Below are 15573 nucleotides of genomic sequence, written 5' to 3'. Positions count from 1 at the left end.
CCAGTCCAGCCCCAGTCAAATGCTGGAGCTGGGCTGATAGAAAGTATGTTCTTAAATGTGGCAGCGCTACTCCTCCCTTTTCCACCGGGAGCTGCAGCGTCCGCAGCCGAATCCGAGGCTGTCGCTTTTTCCATATTAATTCTCGAATTAATCCCTCCAGTCTGTTAAACCATTTCTGGTTGATCCAGACCGGGGAATTGTGGAGGATATATAGGATCTGTGGCTGCCAAATCATTTTTACTAAATTACAACGCCCCGCCACCGACAGGGGGAGGAGACACCAGCTATTAACCTTCTGTTTCAGCTTTGCCAATAATGGTACCAGATTCTCCTCAACATACTGGTCTCTCTGGAAATAGAGACACCCAAGTATTTCAGCTTGGGTACCACTTCTAGTCCCTCAACTATAGACGATGTTTGGTCTTCAAACTCCGATAGTGGCATAAGGGCTGATTTACTCCAATTGATGACCAAACCTGATTGCTGCCCAAATTCGTCCATCAGCCGTACTACCCTATTCAGAGTGGAGCGCACATCGTCAAGAAAAAACAAGACGTCGTCTGCAAACAAAGCCAGCTTCTTCTCCTCTAGTCCGCGCCGGAATCCCCGGATGTGCGAGCGTGTTCTCGCCATCACAGCCAGGGGTTCCATAGCTAGCACGAACAGGAGGGGGGACAGCGGGCATCCCTGTCTCGTACCTCTTTCTAGATAGAACACTTCAGAAAATAGGGTCCCCATTTTAATCTTGGCCCTGGGTCCCCTGTATAGTAGTTTTACCCACTGGATGAATTGGAGGTCAAAGCGGAAACGTTCCAATACACCCCAAAGATAGTCCCACTCCAGGCTGTCGAAAGCCTTGGCGGCATCCAACGCTAGTATGGCACCTGGGTTATCACTATCTCTAGGTATTTGTAGGTTTAGAAAAACCCTTCTAATATTAGTATTAGTTCTGCCTGGGACAAACCCAGACTGGTCTGGATGTATTAATTTATGTATACAACTATTTAAGCGAATTGCTAGGGCCTTGGCTAGGATTTTTATATCTGAACATAGCAGAGATATCGGCCGGTATGACGAGACCTCATGTTGGTCCTTCCCCTCTTTAAAGGATTAAAGTGATATTAGCCTCGCTCATTGAAGCGGGGAGTTCCCCCGCCTCTAGTGCATAGTTTAACGTTTCCAGTAGTGCCGGGATCAGCTGTTCGCTGTATCGCTTATAAATTTCCACTGGAAGGCCATCGGGACCAGGAGATTTACAATTGGGCATACTATTCATTGCACCTTTTAGTTCTTCCAAAGCAAGTGGTAGATCTAAATTCAATTTATCCTGGTCTGGAAGCACGAGAATACCTGTTTGCTGCAAAAAGTTAGCGTCCAGAGCCTCCCATCCCTGTGTGTTTGATTTATATAAGGTTCTGTAATACTCACCCAGCACCTTCATAACCTCGGAGGGCCTAGAGACAAGGTCACCCTTCTGTGTTTTAATTGCCTGTATTCCTGTGGGAGAGCTATTGGTGCGAGTCAATAAAGAAAGAGCTCGACCCACCTTCTCCCCTTCGCCAAAGTAATATTGGCGTTGGAAAATGCGTTGATTTTCTACCCTTTTTAGAAGTGCCATTTTATATATCTGTTGGCTATCCTCCCAAATCTGTTGTCTCCCCGGCGATGGATCCTCCACAAACTCTCTCTTAGCCTGAATAATGTCATTTCGGATTTTCCCCTCTTGGTCTTGGGATTCCCGTTTTTGTCCTTGCAATATTCTGTATGAGTATTCCTCTAAGAAAGGCTTTTAGGGAATCCCAAACCACTCCAGATGCCGCTGTCCCCCTGTTAGTCTGGAGAAATTCCCCTATTTGATCTCCCAAAAGATTGGATCTATCAATTAGTTCCAGCCAAGCAGGGTTTATTCTCCATTCTCTCAGTGGGGCGCACTCTCCCGTGTTCAAAATTATAGCCAAAGGGGAATGGTCTGAAATCCCCCGTACCCCATATTCTATGTCTACCACCACTCCCACTGCCTCATTGTTCCCCAAGCCCATGTCTATTCTTGACAGAGTCTGATGGGTACTGGAGAAACAGGAGTACTGCCTATCCTGGGGATGTCGCATACGCCAGATGTCTCTTAAACCAACTTCCATAAGAAGTTTGTGTGATCGACCTGTTCTATTCCCAGTTGGACAGGGAAATCCATCTAGGCGTTTATCTATAGTTTCATTAAAATCCCCAGCAATTATCCATGGGACACCCATTTTACCCAGGCTGAACATGAGAAATTTATCCATAACCTCTAATTTGAAAGGAGGGGGTATATAGATGTTTGCTAGAATACATTCTTGCCCAGCCACCTGACAGTGCAAGAAAACAAATCTCCCCTCCCCATCTATCTGGGACTCTTTACATAAAAAATCCGTGCCCTTCCATACCAACACGCTCACGCCGCGGGAGTACGATGAATGAAAGGAGTGGTAGTATGCCTGGAATTTCTGATCATGGAGCAGAGGGGCCGTAGTTGGAGTCAGATGGGTTTCCTGCAAAAAGAGTAAGCCAGGTCCTCTTCCCTCCAACTCCAACATCACAGACCTCCGTTTCTTAGGGTCTCCCAAGCCCCTCACGTTCCACGAGGTTATATTCCACCTACCCATCGACTCCAATGATATTCCTCCCACTCATCGACTCCAGTGGTTAATATGCCCATGAAGGGGAGGGGGTAGGGGGAGAGGGAACCGCTTCCTCCCCCCATCGCCACTCCCCTTCTCAACCTGCCCCTCATCGCTGCCCCGTTACTCACAGCGTGTGTTCGAAGACTCCCCTCCCTCCCACCCCCCACCCAACCCTGCCCATCTGAGCCACCCTTAGGGGTCTCAATTGTAGCCGGTATAATCATACCCCATTCAAAAAGTGTCCGAGCTCACCATCCCCCCACGTGATCTTATCACTCCCCATCAAAATTCTTATATGGTGGGATCGTAATCCCTCCGTAGCACCCATCATGCCCTACCGAAAAAAAAAAAAAAAAAAAAAAAAAAGCTATATTATATATATATATATATATATATATATATATATATATATATATATATATATATATATATATATAGGTCCCCCCCCAAATCCCACACACCCAACTCAACTATAAAGTCTCATTACCCCTTCTAGTGTAAAATTGTGTGTGCTATTTTTTCGCCATATGGCATCACAGTGTTCTATATCCATAGTACTATACCTCAACTTTAATCATTTCATTTTTCCCCCACCCTGCTCGAGCAACGGGCGGCAACAATTTAACCCCCCGTCCCTTTACCAAGATGGGTTCACAAATAGAATTGTTTCCAATAGCATACCTACATATAATTATATTCTCTCATACAACCCCCCCCTCCAACCCCCTCACCCCCACCTTCCCACCGTGTCTATAACCGTGTCTTTATATACAAGACAACTCATCTTATAGTACTCAATTTCTCATAATGCAAAAAAGGGGGGGGGGGGGGGGATGTATCCTCTTCCCTTTTACTCCTCCCCCTCCCTCAAGTCTTCCATAACACCTAGTTTACTGCTTCAAATGTGAAATTATATAGGCTATTAATTTACTTTGTGATATCGCAGTGCTCTATACTCCATAGTATTTTACCCCATTACTAATCAATTTATCATATCGTTTTGCCCATCTCACCAAAGCAACCAGTTATAGCATTAAGGCTCCCCAATCCTTCAGCGAGATGGGTACATAAAGTTATTTTCAAAAATACATACACAAAAATTTACCTTCCCCCTTACAACCCCCCCCCCAAACCCCCACACCCCCCCCCCTTCCCGCCTCGCCAGAAAAAACAACCTCTCCTCTCCCCCCCCCCCCCCCCCCCCAATGATAAAAAAAAAGAAAAAAAAAAAAAAAGGGCTAATACAGGCCGACTCTAAGTATCATTAAAGGGCCTCTGTGTTCCTCCAGCCAGTTCACGGCCTCCTGCGGGGAGTTAAAGAAAATTGTTGAGCCCAAAGCAGACACTCGGAGTCGGGCTGGATACAATAGGGCATACATTATCTTATGCGATTTCAGGGTGCGTTTAACAGGAATAAACTCCGCTCTCAGTTTCTGTAAGTCCGGTGAAAAATCTGGATAGAATGACACCCTAGTCTCCTTGTAGAAGATGTCTCCCAATCCCCTAACCCTCCGCATCAAGATCACTCGATCGTTGTAATTGATAAATTTCAATATCATTGGCCTACAGCGTCCCTCCGAGAAATGAGATCTAGGAGGAACTCTGTAGGCTCTTTCGATGCTGGAGGGCGAGGAGAAGGAGACATCTCCCAGTAATTCCTTAAACCAATTTTCCCCAAAAAATTACGGGGTCTGAACCCTCGCTTCCCTCTGGCAAGCCAATTAGTCGCACATTGTTCCTGCGGTTCTTATTGTCCATGTCATCAATTTTGGATGCCTGTGCGACAATTTGTTTCTGGAGAGTGGCTATTTTTTCCTGGAGGGGAAATAATTCATCTTCCACCGTGCTTAATCTTCCCTCTAGGGCGTCTATTCTGTCGATGGTATTACTTAATTGTTGACTCATAGCGTGCAGTTCATTTTGGATATTACTCAGTTGACTGTCCAGCCCAGAAATAGAATTCTTACAGTCATTAACCGCCAGCAGCATCTCTCGTAAAGTCGGTTCCCCACCCCCCCCAGGTTTTTGGGCCGTACTACTGTCCTCCTGGGATGGCTCACCTACCCCACCTCCCGGCAGTGGGGTACCAGGATCCAGTGAGGGGCGACCTGCACTCCTTCTGTCCCCCACTGGCCCCTGCGTTTTAAATTGACCTGGTGGATGATGTTGAACTTTCCTGCCTGGAGAAGTTGCATGAGCAAAGCGCTCGAGTTTCAAAGCCGCAGAGGCTTGATTTAGCTTTTCTTTGGCAGCACGTGTTTTTTGATTTCCCTCTCCATGGGATGTATCTATCGCTCTTTTGCCAAGCATGGTAAAGTCCACGTAAAGGAGTCACCAAACCAGCAGAAGGTAGTAAAGCAGTTTGCATCGCTAAATCAATTCTGCCAACAAAAAGGCCCGATTTTTCAGCAAAAGGACCTTAAGGGGGGGCCAGTCAATTCCCCAAGCGCGCGGCACCTGAATCCTAGATTAGTTATATTTACATTTATGGGGTAGACTTGCTTCAGCCAGCGATTATCAGAAGTAAAGCAGATAGGGAGAGACAAACATTAAGTAGTAACCAAGTCTCTACTACACAGGTTCTTAACTTTCATCCCGCTAAGTTATATAGCGTTTCTCACCACACTGCAACCAAAGTTCTTTCATCCATAGAGCTGGCGGATGTCTCCGGGAGATTTGCTCGTCCGAGGCGATCGTAGTGCTCTCTGCGTGCCCTCGTGCGGCGTTGTAAGCGTTAGTCTATCCTCGGATCTCTGGTCGGATCTCCGACCGGGCTCCCGCGGTAGCGAAACCTAGCGCGGAATCCTCCTCGGGTTCTTCCAATGATCTCCGTCCGTGCTGTGCAGCCGTCGTGATAAGGCACGCTCCAAGTCAATCGTTCGTTACGGAGCTACGATAGAGGGAGCCAGGGAGCGGCAGCTGTAGCCACCAGCGAGCTACGTTCCTCGCATCGCAGGGCGGAGGCTAGGAGCTCGGACACACTCGCACTCCTGCTCACTCACGCCCATCTCCATCCGGCCACACCCCCAGCGCTGATGCACTTTAAATGACAAATTGCGGTCAAACACTGTACCCAAATTAAATTTTTATCATTTTTTCCCCACAAATGGGAGCTCTTTTGGTGGTATTTGCAAAATTTTATAACAAAAATAATTTTAAAAGCAGGTCATTTTTCTTCTTCATTGATGCACACCGATGAAGTAGCAGTGATGGGTGGCACAGATGAGGCAGAATTGCCTCTTCGGGACCGATGTCCCTTGCAGATAAGCCTGTGATCTGCTTTTTCTCCTCACACTCAACATGAGGAAAAAAAAAAAAAAAAATAACCAAACTTTTAGATCATGTGATCAGCTGTCATTGTAATAAATGGGCAAAAATACCTTAAGTAAAATGGCGCTACCAGCTTCCTGATGACACACACACAGATGTGAAACACGTAGAGGCCGATGACTAGTGTCACTTCCTGCCAATGACCCACATCAAACCGAAGCTTGCTCTGCACACTGGTCCCTACAGAAGGGACGGCGAGCAGAATGCTATACTCAAATCGCTGGATAGACTAGTGCTTGTCTTATAGGCACAACAACATGTGAGTGCATTTGTCTATCGATTTAAGATACAAGAAAAAGCTTAGAATGTTTTGCAGCGATAGCCATTTGTTTTCCCCATGAGGTTGAGATTGTTGAAGCATGAAACACTATTGCTGGCAAATCTGTTATACCCTATGGAAGAAAACCAAACCTTGGCATAATATTGAGGTGGTTTTATTACTTTATGGTGAGTGCAAACTTTGGAAGGTGGTGGTGAATCATGAATTGGTGGTGCATAAAAGCATGAGGTTTTTGAGCACAAGGGATATCGTATATACTTAATGGAACAGCACTGGGCATTTGTAGTTTTTCACTGATAACTCCTCATAATATGCATTTTTTATTCTTCCATGTATTCACATGACTTTAGACACAAGGTATAGGTTTAGGGTTGGCACAGTTCTTTCATATGCACAGTGTGGAGATCTCGATTGCAGAAGATAGATCAAAACAAGACACCACACATGCATCTTCCGCACAGCAGACGTGAATTCTAAGACCAACAAAAACCTGAGCAATGCTGGTAGGAGTTATCCTATACAGGCCTACTTTGTCAGTGTCCAGTCCTCCTGTGAGCAATAGTATAGCCCAGACAGATACTACCATGTCCCTCAATAGACAAGACAAAAAATAAAAAAATAAAATAGCAACAATTAGTCTAAGGTGGTTACTAAATCTCCTTAAAAGCTAAAATTGTGTTGCTCCCCCTCCAGATCCTCCATTTAGCAGAGGTAACTATATGCACCTAGGCACAACATGTCCCATGGAGGTAGCAAGAAACAAAGTTAAGGCGGAAAATAAAATAAATAAAAAATAAATAAACAAAACACACCACACAAACACACCACACATGGTTCAGCAAGTCAGATGTTAACATAAAAACAGGCAATGTATAGATCTTGTTTCTTCAAAACATGCTTGAGACAAACCTAGGTTTGCACATCAGAGCAGCTTTTTATAGACCAATAAGTGAAATTAAATATCAGTATAGCTAGACCTTCTATTGTTGGAGTGAATCTCAATAAAGAGGCAAACAGATCAATCATGAACAAATAAGAGTACAGCCAACATGTTTGTAGGCAATTCCAGTTCCCCCCCCACCCCCCAAATGTAAATTTGTATATATTGCTAGATAAAAGTGTCCATTAGGAAACGTTTCAGGGCATTTGTCCATATCCATTTTACTGCTTTTCTTAGTACAATTTGTTCAGTTCTCTACAATAGGTGGCACTGGGAGGCGAGTAGAGAATGGAAACAAAGTACAGTGCTTTGGTGGTGGGTAAGGGGGAGTGACGAGGGGTCATATGGGAGCTCCTACACCTATTCTAAAAAGGAAAAAAAAATAAAAAATAAGCACCCTGGACAGCATCTGAAGTGAACTGGCCCTAAAACCTATAAGCTCATAAGATGGAATCAGCATAGTAGTGACACTAAGAAGAGTGTATGTCCTCTAATGGGGCTTTGCATTGGGACACTGGCACTTAGTACAACAGTAGAAAAGATTCAATAAAAATGTATTATAGAATCTTTTAAAAAAAAAAAAAAAAAAAAAAAAAAAAAAAAAAACGATAAACTATGACATATACCAAAACATCTAAAATGGATGGTGGAATTAGACGATATCAGACACTAACCAATGCTATTGAAAAGTGGTAATACAAAAAAAATAAAAAAAAATAAATAAAAAATATATAAAATCACCCAACGTTTTGAGGAAATTGAAGGTGAACCTCTTCAGGGGTGATGGGTAGGGATGAGCCGAACACCCCCCGACTTGGTTCGCACCATAACTTTTGAACCCCATTGAACTCGAATGTTCGATATAAGAGCTAATTTTAATGCAAGATATCGTCCTAAGAAGGGTTTGGGGACCCGACTCCTGCCCCAGGGGACATAGGTCAATACCAATTTTTTTATTTTTATTTTTTTTAAAACAGGTTTTCCTGGGAGCACTGATTTTAATGACGATTAAAGTGATAAAAAAAAGTGAAATATCCCCCTTAGAACAGTCCCTGCATAACATGACATTTAAACAGAAAAGTAATTTAAAACTGCTTGAGGTTTTAATGTCATGTCTGGTTCCGGCAATATGGATGAAAGTCATTAAGAAGAGAAGAGAAAAAAAAAAAAAAAAAAAAAAAAAAAAAAAAAAAAAAGGCATGGGTAGCCCACCCTGCCCATTACCGGCCCCTTTGGGTCTTGTACGGATATTACAAAAAAAGAAAAAGAGGTGTGGGGCCCCCAGGCCCTATATACTCAGAACAGCAGTATACAGGTGGTGCAAACAAGATAGGGACTTTAGGTTTGTGTTAAGTACATTTTTAAAGTGTAGCTCCAGTCAAAAAAAATCTATTTTTAAGCTTTTTGGAACACATAGGGAAGGGTCATCACCCCTGTATAATTGTTTTGGCCGTCCATCTTTTTTCATCTCACTTCCTGTTGTCTCCTTCTGTTTGCAAGTAGGAGAGGTTTGTAAGTTGGATGTTTGAAAGTAGGGGCCTGCCCAATATGCTCTGCAGAAATGTGGGCCTAAGGTGTTGGTGTTGCCACAACACAGTAAGCCCTGAAAGTGACTCTTGGTGGGCGCTTGAGCGCCCTGCTGTGAACAATTATATCAAGAATTGTAATTACATGGCATTGTTGAACAGTGGTACTCTGTGGGCGCAGGAACGGGCACTGCTGTGAAATATATCAAGAATTGTAATTACATGCCCCTGTTGAACAGGGGCTGAAAAATTGGGCTGGTGGCGTCACCCAGAACCAAAAATGTTCTTCCAAGCCATCAGCAGGATCATTGAGGAGGAAGGGGATAGTCAGTCAACATAACAGGACAGTCACTCAGCATAGGCAGTCTTGAAGGGATGTGACATTTCAAAAAAAATTATTCGGTTACATCAGCTTCAGGTGCTTGGTAGCTGGTGGTGATCCAAGACGGATTCATCTTTATGAAGGTCAGTCGATCAACCAAGTCGGTGGACAGGTGTACCCTGTGATCAGTTACAAAGCCTCCAGCAGCACTGAAGGTGCGTTCCGAAAGAACGCTGGATGCAAGACAGGCCAGTAGCTCAATTGCATGTTGTGCAAGCTCTGGCCAGTGATCCATCCTCAAGACCCAGTAAGCCAGGATTTTCAGCAGGAAAGGTGTCCAACTCTGAACCTGCCCCTAGGTATTCCTGCACCATGTAAATCAGACGCTGGCAATGGTTGCTGGAACCAATCATACCTTGTGGCTGTGAACTAAAAAATTGTCTGAACGCGCCAGACGGCCAACTTCTTCACCGCTCCTTCTGTGAGTGACCAAAGCCTCAGCAACACGTTGTCCAGGACCAGGAGTTTATAACCTCCCAGTCTCTGGGAATGCATTGCACAGACCTTTCTGCAAGGCCTCCCGGAGAGGTCTCATCCACTGCTCCCTCTGCGACGGCAAGATAAAGTCAGCAACCTTACCTTTGTACATGATCCGCAGCCATCTCCTCTCAGCCACGTACAAGTCCACGGGTTTCTTGTGACTGTAAATCCTCCCTTAAAGACTGCTGCTGCTTAGTGCCAGGTTTCACATCCATGCAGACACAAGCTGCCTCCTCCTCCTAGTCCACTTCCTGTGTAATGGGTGGGACAGCAGGAACACTGTCTGGATAAAGGGGGCCTTGAGAGGCAAGGAAGTCCTCTTCTTCCTGCCTCAAGTGCCCTGTCCATTATTCCATGCAGCGTGTGTTCCAACAGGTGGACAAGAGGTACTGTCACCGCTCACCATCCTCGTGGCCTCAAATGGTGACAGGACAGTGCATGCATCCCTGGTCATGCCCCACTGGCGTGGGGGGGGGGGGGGGGGGGACAAAAAAAAAACCCACGAGCTCCCCTGACCGTGTCCTGGTGCCATAGTTGCACAGGTACTCACTGATGGCCCTCCACTGCGTTTGCCGCCTCTGCAGCATGGCCAACGTTGAGTTCCACCTGGTGGGCATGTCACATATAAGGCGGTTCTTGGGCAGGTTCAACTCCTTTTGGAGCTCAGCCAGCCAAGCACTGGCATTAAAATGTTTGGCAGAAATGCACAGACTTTACTGGCCTGCCTCAGGACATCCTGTAAGCCCGGGTACCTGCCCAAGAACCGCTGCACCACCAGTTTAAGGACATGAGCCACACAGGGCACATGGGTCAGTTGTCCCTGTCGGAGGGTGGTGCCATTGCCATCTCTCTCCTGCCTGTGGCCAATTACGGCTCTGCTCGCTGCCGGCGCTGTGATTGGCCAAGCATGCGGGGTCACAGTGCATGCTTGGCCAATCATGAGCCAGCAATGCAATACCATAGTGCATTGTGGGCCGTTCCCGCCATGGGAATATGGTGCAAACGGTCCACAAATTTCTGATTTCGCCAAACAGACGAACGGCCGATGTTCGAGTCAAACACAGAGCTTATCCCTAGTGATGGGTTTAATCTCGACGGAATATACATCCATGTTTAAAATAGCAAGGGAGGACGTTTGTAAACAGTGCAAAACATCGTTATTGTATCTTCAGCAAGCATAGCTTTGTTGATCAAATGCATGGTAATTATACAATATGTACAAATACTGACCATATATGTTATAGCCCGGCTCTCCCAAACATCCACAGCATCCAATAGGAAGTCAGTCAGCTGAAGCGCCACAGAGGCCAGGGAACAGCAAAGCCAGAGAGGGGTGAAAAAAAAAAAAAAAAAAAAAAAAAGGGGGGGGGGGAGCAGAAACAGAGGCAGAGGGGAGCCCCAAAGGACTAGGCACCATGTCCCTGAAGTAGACAATAATCCTCACCAGCCACAACAGCTCCACAGAGGGCACCTCCAATGATGCATGTCACTCCATAAGGGAGTAAAAAAAAAAAAATAATCGGACCAATTCAGAAGAAATTGTTAAACCAGCGTCTCCCAAACACTGGAGAAAAAAAATAAAATACAAAAATGCCATACAAGAAAATCTGCATTGTTTTCATTGGTTAGCAAAATACATGTACTGCCAATTGGATGCTGTGAAGGTTTGGGAGAGGACATAATATAGTCAGTATTTATACATATTGTTGTACAATACAATTACCATGCATTTGATCAACAAGGCTATGCTTGCTGAAGATACAATAACGCTGTATTGCACTATGTTTACAAATGTTGTCCTCTTCCCATTTTAAACAGACGTATATTCCGTTGAGATTAAACCTATCACCCCTGAAGAAGAAGAGGTTCACCTGCCATTACCTCGAAACGTCTGGTTATTTCTATTGTGTGTTAGTACCACTTTACAATAGAATTGGTTAATGTCTAATTCCAACATCCATTTTAGATGTTTTGGTAGATGTCAGTTCTATTTATTATAGAAAAATATAAGAAAATTGATAACTTTAATCGAATATCTTTTTTACTGTTGTACCAATATTCCATGCCAGTGTCCCAACGCAAAGTCCCATTAGAGGACATACACTGAGTTACTTTTTCCATTAGGGATGTGGGTTCCCTGACAATTTAGTTCCATATAGGGTTGACACCATCCTCCTATATCTAAAAAGGGGATCTTCGCATTTACAACTGTATACTGGGATTGTAACAATGAATGGTGATGACCCTTCTAAATTTCCAGGTTCCATCAGGAAACAAGATACACAACTGAACATATTTGACAGTTTTTTTCTGTCCAGCCATTCCCAAGCCTTACACAGCCTTGTCTAGACATGACTTTACTGCTGTAGAGCAACACAGCTAGGCCACGTGTCTGATCACAACCTGTGATCAACATAATTGTAACAGAAGCCTAAAAAGTTATCACTTTCTTGGTGTCATGCTAACCCGAACTACATTGATATGTTGAGTAACTTGCATGACACAAGTTTAACATTGGAAACTTCCATCACACTTTGCCTTCTGGACATTTATGGGCAGCTACTTCATTTAAGCCAGAGTTAGCACAACTGCCAGGAAAATAGCATTTTCACAGAGGTAAGAAATATCTGCCTCCACATTCTGTCATAGGTTTCCCTTCCTGTAAATGTAGAGATAGTCACAGTACTGCAGTAATGATCACAACCCCTGCTTAAAGGGCCAGTCCACCAAAATTGCAATTTTTCCAGTTTACAGTAAAAATGTTAGAGCTGGACAAGCCTACACTTGCTAGATCCCCAAGTGACCTTGGGCTTTGTACTTGGGTTGTCAAGTCTAGAACTCTGATCATTCATGGTATCTACTCCTGTTGCATTCTCCAAATAGAATTATAAAATGAAAAATAAGACCACCCAAAACCAACAGATAGAAGCAGGCTTAGGAACTATGGTAAGGAACGCTTGCTATTGGAATTGAAGACTTAAGATAGGGGCCCCAACAGGCTCCACACGTTTAAATATTTACTTTTGAGTGGGTTTCCCCATCAATAAAATACACATGAGCAACCCATGCAAGCATACCTTCCTCAGGTTCCAGAGTTACAGATTGGGCTTCGCTTAGGATCTCTATCACTGGGGCATTAGTATATACAATGGCTGTAGCAGTCATCTTGAGTTGTAGCCCTATCTTGACAGAACTTTTGCTTTTCAGTATCAGCGTGAAAGTGACATCCTGGCCAACCTGGGGGTCATTGTGTGTAAAAGCACCCTCAAAATCTGGTTTTGGCACTGGCTCTGTGTCATCGACTGAGAGGGCCATGAGTGCAATAGTAGCAGGACTAGCATTCCTGGACAGCATAGAGGAACAGACAGATTCTGCTTTATTGAAGATCTCCCTCTCCTTCTTGGTTCCTGAAAAGAGAAACATAGAACATAAATTCCAAAGGACAACTGTTTAAGAAATTTCCCTCACATTGAGTTCTTCCTGTGGTGGTGTTTATAAGACAGGAGTGAAAGGGAAAAAAAAAAAAAAAAAAAAAAAGGAAATAAGCGTGAGACTGGACATCCTCCAGCCAGGCCCCATATAGATTTCCTACAGCTTCTAATGCATGCTGATAAACTCAGTGTGCAGTGAACTCGAAGTAAGCAATTTCAGTATAGGGAAGGCATTAGTCCTACATTTCACACAAAACATGTATTCAAATGCTGTTATATAGGCAAGATCATACTCCAAATGCATTAGGGTAAAGATATGCCTTGCTTAAGACAGCTGACAGTGCCTCACCAGCAGGCAGGCTGATTGTCAGGCCATTGTGTGCTCTGGTGCACCACAATGGTTAAATTTTTTCAATGGAACTTCATTACCGATATTTCGCTAAGCCCCATTGACCACATCAGCATTGGGTGGGGGAGGAGCCGATTGCTTTGTTTCTTTCTGAAATGGAACTGTGCTGGACAGGGGCACAGCACAATGCAAATTGTGTGCATAGACCCTATGGAATTTACCCAAATATGGCTGCATATAGCCTCACTTCTATGGCTAGCTGTATGTGCCACTTGTGGCTCCCAGATGCAGAAAGCTGGGATTTATACAATAGACCATGTGTACCACAAGTAGTCTGTTGGAGACAAACTCCTATTGCAAACTAAAAAGGTTCAAGTGTAGATAAAATACCCACAAGTATAACGATCTTGCTTCGCTGCTCATTGCACACAGGCGACTTAGCCCATTCAATACAATTCTAGTGCATTTCCTCCATACAGGCAATGAATGGCACCACTGTATACAGGAGTACACCAGCACACATAAAACCCCTGTGCAAAATATCAGTTTATCATGCAAGTGCAGACCCTTTCAGGCATCAATTACATCAGCGATGGGGGATTTATTGAGCGAAATGGTCCTTCTGCAGTCCAGATCCCTTGTGGTGAGGTTCTGCAATCTTACAAAGATCCATACAGACCAAGGCTCTGAGCCAACACTACCGAGTCCTCTAAACAATTGTAGAGTCCATGGGCTGCCTCAAGGCAGTAGCACTTCAGGCCCTGGAGCCCTCCTGTGACACCCTCCAATGCATCAGACTAGCACCATTCCAGACCATTTCTAATAACTCCTCTCCAGGGATTGGCTGTAATCTGAGGCTGGTTATTTGCATCTCCCTCCCCAAGTTCTGGAAGCTTCTGCCAGAGGCACACAAACTCCCAGCCCCTGAATCTCTGAACAGGATGATCACTTGAGGAAGAAGAGAAAAAAAAAAAAAAAAAAGTGTACCTTCAGTATATTTATAGTTGTTGGTTATGTCGGCACGTTTATTTGAACCGATTGCCTTGGTGCTGATAAATTTTCCAACTGCACCAGTTTGTGTGCATATTCTCCTTTTCTCATTAGAGTAAACCAACCAGTCTACTAGATCACCATTCACTTCACAGAATGTAAAAGGAGCATCGTATGGCTTTTCAACATCACCTTCCTTAACCGCATTCACAGAGCATGGTCCCAAGCGATATGAACCTAAAATGGTATGAACACAATAGTTAAGGGTGTTCAATAAAAAAAAAAAAAAAAAAAAAAAAAAGGGGGGAAGGACTTTAAGTAGTCAAATTCTGTTTTGGGTGGCCATGGCCACTTAAGCAAACATGAATGAGGCTTTAATTGGTTAAGTGCTAGTAAAACCAGGGTGTTGAGCCGTTTTTCCACCCCCCAGAACTTGCACATGCAGCCATAATGCTGTGCTTTGTGGAAAAAACAACCAATGCTGAGTCAGTGGAGCTATACCATGCCACAACTGTGTGCAATGGTAATGTAATAGTAGGGCATTTACAGGGTCAAATCAAGTGGCTAATGTGGCGATTAGGGATGAGCTCGGTGGGCGACTCAAACGCATGTTCGACTCGAACATCGGCCGTTTGGCAAATTCAGAACTTTGTGGACCGGTCGCACCAAATTTGTGGTGCACGAATGGCCCACAATACACTACTACTCCATTGCAGTGCATTGCTGGCTCATGATTGGCCAAGCATGCAGAGGTCACAGTGCATGCTTGGCCAACAACAGCGCCGGCAGCGAGAAGAGCCATAATTGGCCACAGGCAGGATTCCTGTGGCCAATTATAGCTCTGGGGGTTTAGTACACGCTCCACACTATATAAGGCTGCCAGCGCAGCGTCCTTGTGTAGTGTGTTTCGGAGTGCAGGGAAAGAGCAAGATAGGCAGGGACAGTGTTATTTTCTCAGGCATCTGCAGGAGTTAAAGTGGGTGTTGTGTGCCTCCAGCACAGTATACACTTGTATCTAGCCTTTTTTGCTGGTGTTCTCCAATACAGGCATCTGCAGGAGTTAGTGGGTGTTGTGTGCCTCCAGCACAGTATACACCTGAAGATACCCCTTATTGCTGGTGTTGTCTGTTGCATATCTTGCATATTAGCCTTTAAAATTAGCACTTTTGATTTAGAGTCCCATAGTTCTAAAGTTCATATGAATT

The 15573-nt window shown here is 44.5% G+C and overlaps 1 pseudogene across 1 annotated transcript in view; it reads right to left on the bottom strand.

Moving 5' to 3' along the window:
- Window positions 1–15573, bottom strand: part of LOC143935373 (protein-glutamine gamma-glutamyltransferase E-like) — a 75544-nt pseudogene that overhangs the window by 17618 nt on the left and 42353 nt on the right. Inside the window, exons 9-10 of the transcript XR_013263498.1 lie at window positions 14366–14605; window positions 12676–13005 (exon numbers count right to left, since the gene is read on the bottom strand). The product of XR_013263498.1 is annotated as a protein-glutamine gamma-glutamyltransferase E-like (transcript). The remainder of the gene's footprint in view (window positions 1–12675; window positions 13006–14365; window positions 14606–15573) is intronic.

Source organism: Lithobates pipiens, unplaced genomic scaffold, assembly GCF_037356315.1.
Source record: "Lithobates pipiens isolate NorthernLeopardFrog02 unplaced genomic scaffold, aLitPip1_a1.2 Scaffold_28, whole genome shotgun sequence".
In the NCBI taxonomy this organism is placed as follows: domain Eukaryota; kingdom Metazoa; phylum Chordata; class Amphibia; order Anura; family Ranidae; genus Lithobates; species Lithobates pipiens.
Note: the sequence above shows the minus strand (reverse complement) of the source record. Positions and strands in the feature narration are given on the sequence as shown.